General features: G+C 42.6%; 2 long non-coding RNA genes across 2 annotated transcripts in view; one reads left to right on the top strand and one right to left on the bottom strand.

Moving 5' to 3' along the window:
• LOC309538945 overlaps positions 1-6,524 on the top strand; it is a 115,914-nt gene extending 109,390 nt beyond the window's left edge. The window contains exon 2 of the long non-coding RNA XR_014222534.1: positions 6,116-6,524. This is a non-coding gene — a long non-coding RNA (uncharacterized lncRNA). The remainder of the gene's footprint in view (positions 1-6,115) is intronic.
• A 2,150-nt stretch (positions 6,525-8,674) lies between these two features.
• LOC309538902 lies at positions 8,675-12,113 on the bottom strand. Its single transcript, XR_014222478.1, has 2 exons — positions 10,066-12,113; positions 8,675-9,425 (listed from the first exon to the last, which is right to left on the bottom strand). It is a non-coding gene; the product is annotated as an uncharacterized lncRNA (long non-coding RNA).
• Positions 12,114-12,925: the final 812 nt, after the last annotated feature.

The raw sequence follows: 12,925 nt of genomic DNA on the forward strand, positions 1-12,925 counted from the left end.
GCTTCCAAAATGCTGTTGAGATCACATAATTTTGAGCAACTATTTAGGTTGCTATAGGTTTGGAAGATAATTTTTCCCTCCTCAAATCAAGAAGTTGCACACATAGTTTCAATGAGACTTGCCATTATGTCAGTAAATGGTATTCATCTGAACGGTGATTCTCCATGACCTGAGAACTCATTGGTTGGGCAATGGCTCCATCTTGGGAACAAAGACAGGAGCGGAACTTCAGAGAAGTAGACAGCTCTCACAATCCAGTTTGCAAACTTGTTTTGTTATCAGAAAATGGCAGAATCCTTGGTCTGCATCAAAGTAGCCTCAAGTTAACAGAGCATTGAAACCTGATCAAAAGTTAACCTGAATGGCATTGTGCCCTATCTGAAGAGGAAGAGAAGAAGAGTTTGGATTTGCTATCCCGCTTTATCACTACCCTAAGGAGTCTCAAAGCGGCTAACAATCTCCTTTCCCTTCCTCCCCCACAACAAACACTCTTGTGAGGTGAGTGGAGCTGAGAGATGTCAGATAAGTGTTACTAGCTCAAGGTCACCCAGCAGCTGCATGTGGAGGAGCGGGGAATCGAACCCAGTTCACCAGATTACAAGACTACCGCTCTTAACCACTACCACTACACCACACTGGCTGAGCAAAGAAGTGGGGGATTTTTGCTTGCTTCTCCTCACTGCAGTACTGCCTGCTTTCTGGACTCCTAAAACTACATCAAACTACAGGGAAGTGAATCAGCTTTCTTTTGCTACAAAGCAGTCCACCATTTAATTTCCGTTGCAATTGCAAACACACATGCATGCCAAAATTATACAGGTCTAGTTTCAAATTTGTGAGCTTCCTTTTACATCTAATTTATTCAAATGTCAATTATATTGTCTGAGAGTGCAGAATTTTTTTTTCTGGCTTTCCAGCAGGAAAAGTCCTTAGGGTTGAAAAGTCTGCTTGGTGAAGGCAGGGCACAAAGCGCTGGATAGCACACATTGCACACTGAAGGCTTGCATCCAACGTAATTGCCACTCTTGGCAGGTCTTTGAAGGGAGACCTGTACTTTTGAATCCAGGGTCCACCCAACACATGGCCAGCAGAAGACAGCAAGGAAATGTGCACAGGATCGTGTCTGCTATAGGCTGTTGCCCACTGGAACAAGAGAAGTGCTAATTGAAAGCGGTAGTGGTGATGTTTGGCCCAGACTGTGATTTGAGCCACGGGCATTCAGAGGTCAAGGACTTCTTCCAAGAACATTACACCTGCCTTTTTGAAAGAGGCCAGAACCTTGATCTTCAAAATGTAGTCTAGAGAGAGCAACATCATACCTGTGGAGGTTTCAAGAAGCATTCCAAGATGGACCAGCTGTCCAATCAGAGACAGGTGATTCTTGCCTAGGTTTACAAGGAATCCCTGGGTCTCCACCCAAGGAGGAGTCAAAGCCATGTCTCAAAGGGCCCAAGTCAGAGTGGTACAGCCGATAAGGAGATTGCCCTGGAAGCAGAGGTGAGCCACCAAGGCAATCATACTCTGTGCGGAGGTCTGAAGTGCTGTGGCCAAGTAGAAAGGAAGGGCCCAGTATTGAAGATGATTCTGGTCAAATGAAAACTACAGGTACTTCCTGTGATTGCAGTGAATGGGGATGTGCAGCTATGTTTCCTGAAATCTATGGGCACTAAGAAATACAGTGTTTGGATACAGTCTTAGGTGGAACTTGAAATCTAGCAAAGTCAACCAGGACTAGCCATCCTTCTTTGGCAGCAAATGAATATTGAATGGGTGGGGAACCTTATTTGTTCTGAGCCAACATTGGCAGTTGGGTAGGACTTCTCACCTGTCAGTCACGCATCATTATGATGTCACGTAATTGACAGTGTCCTGCCCACTTGTCAAAATTCTTATGCAGGGATTATGGAAGTGACAAACAGGGGGAGGAAGAAAGAATTGTTTAGCAAGCAAAGGCAATGCAGGAGTTCTCCTGAGCTCTGTCTTTGCTTGAAAATCATACTTTTTTCCTCTCCCCCACAGGGGAAGAGGAGAAAGTTGCATTTTGCAGCAAAGACAGGATTGCCGGAGAAGTATTCAGCTGCAACAGGGATGAGGGGAGAAAGAAACTGTGTGAGAGAAAAACCTAAACTGCACCAGAAAAGATAGAAAGAATGCCACAGGTAGCTGGGGAGGAAATAAAGAGACAAGATAATGAAGAAAGGAAGAAGAAAGCAATTAATTATAATCCTGAGGAGAGTAAATGAATGGGAGCTCTAAGGAACACATCCTACTTCAACAAAGGTCGGAGCAAACAGGATTGTTAGAGGTGCCTGCTTCTACGAAGTTCTTGCTCCTACTGTTCCCCACCAGATGGAACTGTTTCCCAAGCTGTGATCTTCTCAGGTCATGGAAGAATCTCCTGGCTTTTCATTGATCCGTCTTATTTCCCAAAAAGCTTCTCACTCTCTGATCTTGCCTTTCATATGCTTGACTGCGCATCCAGCTGCCACATATTTCCTCATCCTCCACTCTGGGTGCTTCCAGACTAGGGTTAACTCTAGAGTTGCCCCTTTTTGTCCACTCACTTTTTATCAGGCACCTGCCATTAAAATGGTCGTGCTGCCTTTTCTGTACTTATTCCATTTCCCTTTTCGGAGCTCACAAAATCCCAACTTTTGGAGGGGAAGGAACAAAACAGCAGAGCAATCTCTAGCATTAGAATACCATCGTCTTTTATTAAATTTGTATACCGCCCTTCCTCCATAAATCTCAGAGCAGTTACAAGATTGAAACACAATGCTACTCTTCCATCCATTTCAAGAGCTGTAGATTTGACATCACGTGGGCACACCTTCAGTGTTACTTTTCCAGTTGGTGCTATTTTAGCAACATGGGTCGTCGTTTTGTACTCTTTTATTTTGGTGCAGTGTTTTACTTTCAAGCATTTTAATGCATTTGTAAATTGTGTGTTTAGGTCCATTGTTACAACTCCACTCAGAAGGCTGTTGTGATGTTCACAGTTGTGGACAGAACATAGCAGGGTACAGACATAGAACCGTAGAATTCTAGAGGTGGAAGTGACGCTTAGGATCATCTAGTCCAACCCCCTGAAATACAGGAATATGCAACTGTCCCATATGGGGATCGAACCTGCGACCTTGGTGTTATCAGCACCATGCTCTAACCAATTGAGCTAACTGTTCTACCCCTTAAAGTGTAGGAACCTAGGGGCAATGCTGCATGTAGAAAAGCAGTGATTGAACAATGCTAAAAGTAAACACTAGCGGTGTGAAAGCTCCCATTGTGCCGTGTAATTTCTGACTATTACACAACATGCACCATATGAAATGCCATGGGAAAATGCCCCTTGCCTGTGAATGACTAGAGCAGATATTTGTCTTCTCTCGATGGCAATACCATGAAGAATAGAGACATCGTCGTCGTATTTTTAAAAGATTAATTTCATTCTGAAGAGATATCAAACTTCTGGTTTATTTACATGCCTGCTCTATTCAGAGACTAATTTTCCTATTCATTGTGGGTAGAGATAACAGAGCCTATACGAAGCCTGAACATTGTGCAAATGGCCCTATTGAAGCTGGTGGGGTGGTGTATTGCAAAATTGGGACCAAAGAACCAAGGACACTTTTGTTGTCGTTAAGAGCTGTTATGATCACTTCAGTCCAGCTGCTGTTAGTGGGAACAGCTTTCGATACATTTCAGCTTGTTTGTGGGATAATGACCATAATATAGAGTCCTACTTCAGTAAGTTAAGTGTCAACAGCATTTTTATACTGCCTACTGTCATTTAAATGAATTTTAATGTGGGGATATTTTTTTCATAACTTTCAGAAGCATAAAGGTTTTTACATAGAGTAACACCAGGAGCTGTTGTGTTATCGAGTTAGGTGTTTTTTTGCTTTGTTTTGTTTCGTTTCGCTATTGATCCTCTTCTGAAGAATTGCTTTAACCTCAGCAATCTCCAGGTCTTGCAAGGCATGTGGAGAAGTAGGTGCTGTAAAGAACAAAAACAAAACAACCCTGTAATCCTCCTCATGGAATGCCTTTAGAAGTTTCACAGGTAAATTCCATATAGAGTCTGGAATGTGTAGTATCTTTTATCTGAAAATTAGGTGGGTAAAATGGGATTAGGAAAAAGGCAGACGAAGGCTATTTTCAATAGGTTCCCTATGCTATTAGCCCTGGAATGATGCCTATTCTCCCGTCTCTCCCACTTTGCCAAATTTATATAGGAATATGACAGCATGTGTAACCATTTGCGTAAATTTATCTTTGTACGATCTCAGCCAATGTGTTTCATGTGAATTTGGGTCAAGTGAGTTGCATTGGATCCCACTTCTTGAATTTGAAGGATTAGATTGCAGTGCTTGAGACTCCCATTGTCCAAGGCGCATTATGCAACAGGGAATTTCATTAGCGCGAGCAGTTTCTGAGCTCTGGGCGCACGCACCTGAGATTTCAGATTAAAACTGCAGAGAGGAATGAAAGGAAGACCTTTTTCTGCCTCCCCATTTCCAGCTACTCTCTGAAAACTGGAGAAGAGACTTTCTTAAGAATATCAGGAAGGTGGGCAGGGGAAGGACTAGACCATGTGAAAAATGAACATAATATTTTAGCTGCAGTTCATTCATTTTCAGCTTTGTATTCTTGTTACTATAAAGTGCACCTAGACATTGCGCTGTTGCACCCATAACCTAGGTTTATGGTGCCATTGAGCTCCTACCTTTCATATCTCAGTTTCTAACACTGTTAGACTGCCTCCTGAAAGCAACAAGCTTCAGATTTTAGGGGGGGGGGAACTCTCAGAATTCCAGCTACCCTGAGAGTGGGGGGTGATTCCTTGCTAATAGTGTTCTCTGAAGTGCCGATCCTTAGGTAGCCAAATTAGCACTATCCAAGCACAAGATGGGAGGGTTGCAGGAATAAAAGCAACAGGAACCTAAAGTAGGATATAGCATCCTTCCTGTCTACAGAATGCTCCGCATTTGTGGTGGAACAGAAAATTGGGGTGGTTGGGATGGAGTTTAGGAAAGGGTGTCGGTGGCAGAAACCCTGAAAAGGAACATTCCATCCTGCAATGTTTTTTCGGAGGTCCAGCTCATAGTTTAAAACTCTGTAATAAGCTGCCAGTTCCATTCTTCAACAACACACTTTATCTCATTCCGTCTCCCTCCCTCCCAAATCTCCTGTTAGCTTCCCTTGGTTTTCTCCTCCAAAGGTCTGCTGGTTAAGCTGTTGGGTTTTTTCCTTTGTCTCTGGTTTAGTTTTTAAAAGCACCAAGGCTCAGGCTTGCCTGGGAGCCACCCATTCTGATCTGGAAGGTTGTTGCCTTCACACCTTGGGTGAGATCTGGTTGCGCTTGCTCTCTTTATCACTGTATTCCTTCAAATGTCTGTCTTTGAACAAAAGCTCTCAAAGCTGATGCCTGGTAAGCTCTGGCTAAAATTAAGCAGAGCCCAGAGAAAGAGCCTTTGGGTTAAACAGTGAGGGGCTGACATGGTAAAAAAGGCATTTTGCAGGGAAGTTACAAGTTGGAATATTTTGTGTGTCAAGGGTCTGCTGTACATATTTAGCAGGTTTGCTTGCGATGCTTAAACCATGGTCTAGCACTTTGTGCATGAGCCTGGGCGAGCCTAAGCAAAGTCTCAAGCTTACACACTCGCCTTTCCTCTTCCTCTTACATGGCTGGGAGAACTTCTACTTCTGCTTTCAGTGTTCTGGTGCGCCATTATGTATGACCCAAGAGCCATGGTTTAAAGGAAACTCTGGATAAGTTAAGACAGCTAGCATCATAAAGCATGGTTTGAAGTTAACTTGGCTTTAAATCACAATTCCCAGTTCAAGCATAACAACAAGCCAGCATTTGTAGAAACAAAACTAAGCATGGCAGAAGTTCTCTTGCCTGAGCCAGGAGGAGGGCTGAGCTTGTGAACCAATGTGCATAGTGCTAATTGCAACTTAGTTTTTGGCTTTCTGTTTTAAAAGGGCACAAACTTAGATAGCTGGAGCTTTGTTTAGGTTGTGTGGAGTCATGCAGTCCTAATCTGTCCAAGCTTGGCAGGTACAAGTTTAACAGTCGAATAGAATTCATTGGCTCCTTTTGAGGCATCAGAAGAGCTTCCAAGTGTGGATGACATTTAAAAACACTCCTTTCCATGCAAAGCTATAGTGAAATGGTAACTGAGACACAACTGATCATGTTTGCATAGCATCATTTATTTAATTTTTTTAAAAAGCCCATATAACAAGTGCACAACATGACCACTTCTTCATGTGTTATGTTTCCCCCATGATCAAAGGGTAGTCCTAATAAGTTACTACTTTGCTTTGTAGTAGCACAGAAGACTCACTGTATCTGGAGTCAGAGGCATTCAAATATGGGAAGTTAAGGTAAAATTGTGCAATACAGCTGTCTGCAAAATTAGCTTGAGGCCTAACTTTCTGTGATTTTATTGATGAAATCACCAGTGTGCTTTGTCAAAGGAATCTCAGTGTGCCTCACATATTCTTCTATTTCAGATTGGGGGAAAATCGATAGGGGCAAATAATTAGATGGATAAGGCAAAATACATTGCATCAACATTTTTTAATAAAACATGACAATATCTATTTTACTTCTCTGTATTAAACATAGTTGTTGTAAGAACACTTTGGTTTTCAGATCACATCCATTATCAGATGCTTCCCCACTCAAGCCTCTTGCTAAGAACATTATCAAACCAATTGAGGTAAACAAATTTAGGGAAGATTATCTCACAAAATGGAAGGATTAAACTGCTTCCACTGCTCTTGCCTTCCTGCTATTTAATTAGAGCCTTGCTGCTTAAGGCAATAAATGTTCAGATAAAAGTGTGTCAGTGGCAGTTTGTGACGACAAACTTCAGAACAGGGGGAAGTAATAGTTTCTCAACATTTCTAAAAGGGCAAAACCAGTCTAGGATGAATTTCAAATTTGGATTTGACTTTTGCTCTCTGATTTAGAAGCTAGTTTTCTGTCCGCTGAGCTCATTGCAACCCTTTTATTGATGTCTTCTTCATTTACACCTCTTTTGGGTGCTGAAATCTAAATATTATGGACCTCATCATGGACCTCTTACAGGCCCCTACTGACCTGTATGGCTTTTACACATTCTGCCCCCCTGAATAACTACTACTTCTGGTGTGAACAATAATAGTCTATGCAAGATTAATTCGAACCATAGTGGAATTGTCATAGATCAGCACCAATGTGTGTTCTGAACAAGCTATCCCGCCTCCTAGTTAAGAGTTTCAAATATACTTAGTCCAGCAGCTTTCTCCTCTTGTAAGGGTTTGACATCGAGCTTTTTACATGGTAAAGTTTTCTTGAAGTGCGGCATTTTTTGCTCCTCCTGGTCATATGAACTTATGAACCACCCCCGCATGAAACTTTTAATGATGGATCTTCTGTAGCATTTATAAGTCTTTATAAGATAGAAATTTCTGGAGGAAAGGTTGTGTAGAATTCCGTCACAAGGATACCCTTGCCGCCTCTCGAAAATTCAGAGAAGTGGGGAACATTTTAATACTTGGCTTAGTGCATAAACTGATATTTTAGCAGCACGCACAGTGCATTTTTGAAGTGGCTACGGCATGGTCTCTGGTCATCCCTCTCTAACCTTTCTTTTCAAAATTCGGTAATGAAGTTCAGTAGTGCTTTGGGCACCAGCAAGCCGCTATAAGCTTCCCAAGTGTCTCGACTATTTGACTTTAATGGCTCTAATATCACATTGCAGCACTGAGGCCAAGGGCCAAGTCTAGAGAGTGATGGGGAATCCTGAGCTCATATTCTGGGTGGTAAAGCGGCTGTAGGAGCATCCATCTTGAATCTCTTTTCTCAGACACTGCTTTTATTCCAAGTCTACCTCCTTTTCTGTAGGCATCTGTGTTCTCAGTTTTACTGTTGCTGAAAATGAGGAGGAAAATACCTCTGCTAAAATAAAAATATGGGGCCTCATCTTTAAGCCTATAAAGGTTAAAGGACTCGAGTGATGTTTAGAAACTGTTCAGGATACAAATAATCTCATTACTAGTTCCACATGTATCCAGTGGCCTCTGGACTCGTGTTTCTTAGGCAGCAGTTTCTACCCGCCTCGTGCCGTCTGACAAATTGCTTTTAAAATTTAGAGTCTGTGTGTGATATGATATTAGTTAGGGTGGGAGTCTTCTGTGAATAGGGAACAAGTAATAAATTTAAGTCACAGCCATAATTTCGTTTTTCTAAAAGCATCTAATGTAGAACTGGGACCAAAACTGAATCAAACAATGTCCATGCTGACAAACTGCTAGAAAACAAAATATCTGACTTTACAAGTCATTTCAAAAAGTGACATGTATATTTTTAATTCCTATCAAACATGAAAAATGTCTTTCGGGTGATGAAAGTGTAAGAGTAAAAATCTTGAAAGCTCTTAATATACATATTTTCCACATATCTCACCTTATACTGTGAAAATCAATCTGTACACTTTGTGAAGAGCAGAAGTATAAAAAAGCCAGCATTAAGTTTGAACTTTCTAATTAAAAAAAATGGGAGAACAAATATTCTTGTATAGATAAGATTTCACAAGTAATAGGATACATTTAAGATGTCAGATTGCTGTAGCTGGTGAAACGTTTTTGTGTTCTGTTTACATCGACTACTGTTTTTTCTATGATTATTTTTAGGGGAGAAAAAGCGTTTTAAAGTAATAATTGTTATACCTTAGAACTTTAATATGTAACTAGCTCCTCTTAAACAAGCTCTGAAATTCATAATTTAAGGACCAAGGTAACTACATTTGTGGTCCTAGACATCTACTAGCTTTGTATGAAGTACTTTATAACTTAAAAGTTACAGCAGTTTATTAAACTATCTCCAAGATTGTTGCAGTGGGGTATTTTCTATATCTTTTTGTATCTCCTGATATCTGCATAGCCATTATGGACAAAAATTATTTTGAGGGGGGGCTTCAAAACATTGAACCATTATTTGATGTTTTTAAACCTTTTAAAATTATTGTGAATACAAAATCAAACTATAGCATCCTGTTTATATATATTGTCTAGCATTACTACATTTGTGATATTATTATTTTTAACATAATTAAGTTTGGAGAAAAAATACTAGTCTCTTGAACAGGTCAGTTTGGAGACTGCTTTGCTACTGTGATATCCAATGTGGACCACTGCCTAAAGGTAGGGGGAAACGGGACTCTAATTGGACCAATAGCCTTTGCTGATATGACAATACCTTTATCCTATTTGTGCTATTTGATGAGGAAATTAATGCGTTTGACTTTAGTAGCAATTAAATCCGCGCTGTGGTCTAAACCACTGAGCCTCTTGGGCTTGCCAATCAGAATGTCGCCGCTTCGAATCCCAGTGATGGGGTGAGCTCCCGTTGCTCGGTCCCTGCTCCTGTCAACCTAGCACAGTGTTTCCCAAACGTTTTTGGGCAACGGCACACCTGTTTACTGAAAAAAAATCTCGCGGCACACCACCATTAAAGCCCCGCCCCGTGACGTCAGCGCGCAGCGTCACGCCGGGAGGGACGCACAAAAGTGAAAGTTTTTTCCCTCCCCCTTGCCGGGGAACCTCCAAGCTTTGGGCAGGCAGGCAGGCAGAGCTGGGAAGGGGGTTTCCAGGGGACACGGCAGCTCCTCGAAAGGCTTCTCTCAGCTGCGTTCAATCCTCCTCGGAGAGGATTTCCCCTCCGGTCCCATGCCTTCGTTTGGGGCATCGCTCCGGCTGCTCCCCCTCCCGCCGCGCAGGAGCGATGCCTCTCTCTGGCTCTCCCTCCGCGCAGGCTGAGGGAGGGAGGGAGGTGCGCGTGTGACCCGTCTCTGCTGGGAGACCAAACCCAGCGAGGCAGAGTTGCGCGGAGGCGCCCAGGCAGCGCTGCCGGCTGCGAGGAGGAGCGCCAGGCAGCAGCAGGAGGCGCGGCCTCTCCTCGCCGCCGCCGCCCCGCCTCTCACCGCCCGACTCCCTCCAGGCATCTCGCGGCACACGAGGCAACGTCTCACGGCACACTCGTGTGCCGCGGAACACCGGTTGGGAAACACTGACCTAGCAGTTCGAAAGCACGTCAAAGTGCAAGTAGATAAATAGGTACCGCTCCGGCGGCAAGGTAAACGGTGTTTCTGTGCGCTGCTCTGGTTTGCCAGAAGCGGCTTAGTCATGCTGGCCACATGACCCAGAAGCTGTCTGCGGACAAATGCCGGCTCATCGGCCTATAGAGCGAGATGAGCGGCGCAACCCCAGAGTCGTCCACGACTGGACCTAACGGTCAGGGGTACCTTTACCTTTACTTTACTTAAAATCAGCGATATACATTCCATGGCAATCAGTGCTACAGAATCAAGTTTTTCTGTGTTTAAAGAGAGATAAAATAACTCTGGGGGCAGTTTTCTAATGCTGTATCTTTGCGTATTACGCATGATGTATTGTACTGATTTAAGCTAAGAATCCTGGAACCAACCTTTCTGATACAGAAGTACCTTTTCCACTTGAGTTTCTGTTGTGTACATGTACAAAGGCAATTGTTTCCATGATAAAATAAATGGGATTAACCATAGTTCAAACAAGAATATACTTTGCCTAGCTGGATCTACAGTCACTTGTTACGTCAGCAAATAAATGCTTTTGATGAGGACAGTATATCAGCTGTTACATCAACATAATGATGTCATGTAGCCATTGCACTGGATTGAAGTGGAAGCATAGACATTTATCAGTGCTGAAATGTTTCATTTCATTGTCTACTGAAATCATCTTTCAAAGAATGTTACTTTTTTGTACAATGTCTCAAGTTTATATAGTCTGACTGTACCTGATATCAGTACCATTCACCAATTTCCTAAAGGAAATACCTCACTTTGAGCAATCTCTCTTTTTTGTAACCGTCAAGTGAGTGGAATTCTGTGTCTTCGTTACTGATTGTAAAGTGCTATAAACTGAACCAAGCCAAGGAACAAAATAATAATGGCTTTTAATGGTTTACCGTTATGAGACATGCTGATTTCCTTAAAATAAATCTGGTGTTTGTTTTTAAACATTAGGAAAGTGTCTTATTTCAAGATTTTGTCTGTGCACTATAGAATCACTGCTCATTTTGCCTGCTTGGGTTTTGTGTCCCCCCCCCCCTTCTGACTGGCTTTCTGTAAGCTGAATTTTTAATATGGAGACAAATTAAAAGAACAGGGGCCAAGCAAAGTATTTGGCTTTCATTAGTATTTTTTATGTTGTAGTGGGATGTCTTTTTAAGTGGGCCACACAAAAAATGAGAAAATGGATAGTAGTCTATTGGTCTATTCTGAATATCGCTTAGTTGACATTAACGGGCCTAACTTAGTTGTGTTTATTAATTTAAATGGGTCTACTTTGAGTAAAATTTAGTGGCCTACCACCCTATGTATGGGGTGCTATTATACATTTGGTAGTACTCTCATTGTTCCACATCAGCGATAAAAGGGGAAAGGGAGACACAACTTAAATCGTGAAGACGTATGTTTCTGATCTCAAGATCACAACACAATCTGCTGGTTTATTTTAGTGCACATGCACCCTGTCCAAATTTGCAGCAGAAACTGCTAAATAGGGGAGGGGGTACTTCTTGGAGGAGAAATGATCAGTTTATATAGATTCATTTGTACAAAACTAGGCATGAGTTCTTGCAAGTGAACACAAAAATGGGACCTGGTTCTAAGCTGTCAAAAATATTTCTTCATCTACAAACACCCTAAAACCAGTGCTTTTTTTTCCTTTAAAAAGATGTTTAGGGGTACTCTCATTTTGACTCAAGAAAATCTCCATTTTATAGTTCAAATCGGGGAAAATAAAGACAGTAAATGGACAAAAGTACAAAGATTCACAAAATGTTTAGGGGTATGCGTACCCGTGTCCCCCCAGAAAAAAAGAACTGCCTAAAACTGCTCAGAAATTTGACTGTCCATTCCTGCAACAGCCGCTGGAATGTTTCCTCGATCGCTTTTACCATGGCAATAGCACTGGATGCCATTTGAAGAGCAGTGCAGTTTTGCACAATTAGGACAGAAAAGCAACACCGCAATAACCATGTGACCAACTTATATGGGAATATACTTTATTTAGATGACATGGGGTGCATGGTAACCTTGTCCACAGACACACAGGTGGAAAGGGAAGAAATAACACCTGGTGCGACCTAATCCTCTCACCCCCCCCATGGGCAAGCATTTAATACTTGTTGTTGTTGTTTAGTCGTTTAGTTGTGTTCGACTCTTCGTGACCCCATGGACCAAAGCACGCCAGGCCCTCCTGTCTTCCACTGCCTCCTGCAGTTTGGTCAAACTCATGCTGGTAGCTTCGAGAACACTGTCCAACCATCTCGTCCTCTGTCGTCCCCTTCTCCTTGTGCCCTCCATCTTTCCCAACATCAGGGTCTTTTCCAGGGAGTCTTCTCTTCTCATGAGGTGGCCAAAGTATTGGAGCCTCAGCTTCAGGATCTGTCCTTCCAGTGAGCACTCAGGACTAATTTCCTTAAGAATGGATGCATTTGATCTTCTTGCAGTCCATGGGACTCTCAAGAGTCTCCTCCAGCACCATAATTCAAAAGCATCCATTCTTCGGCGATCAGCCTTCTTAATGGTCCAGCTCTCACTTCCATACATCACTACTGGGAAAACCATAGCTTTAACTATACGGACCTTTGTCGGCAAGGTGATGTCTCTGCTTTTTAAGATGCTGTCTAGGTTTGTCATTGCTTTTCTCCCAAGAAGCAGGGTCTTTTAATGTCCTGAGTGCTCTCACCATCTGCAGTGATACTACTTGATGCGGTTTTTAAAGGGCCAGCAGCGCCGACTTCCGCCCCAATATCCCGAGAGCGGAGGGGAAAGGCGCGAAAAGCCCTCCCCGCTGGAGCCCGAGACAGGCCACGCCCCACAGGAAC

Source organism: Podarcis vaucheri (genome assembly GCF_965113315.1).
Source record: "Podarcis vaucheri genome assembly, chromosome: 8".
In the NCBI taxonomy this organism is placed as follows: Eukaryota; Metazoa; Chordata; class Lepidosauria; order Squamata; family Lacertidae; genus Podarcis; species Podarcis vaucheri.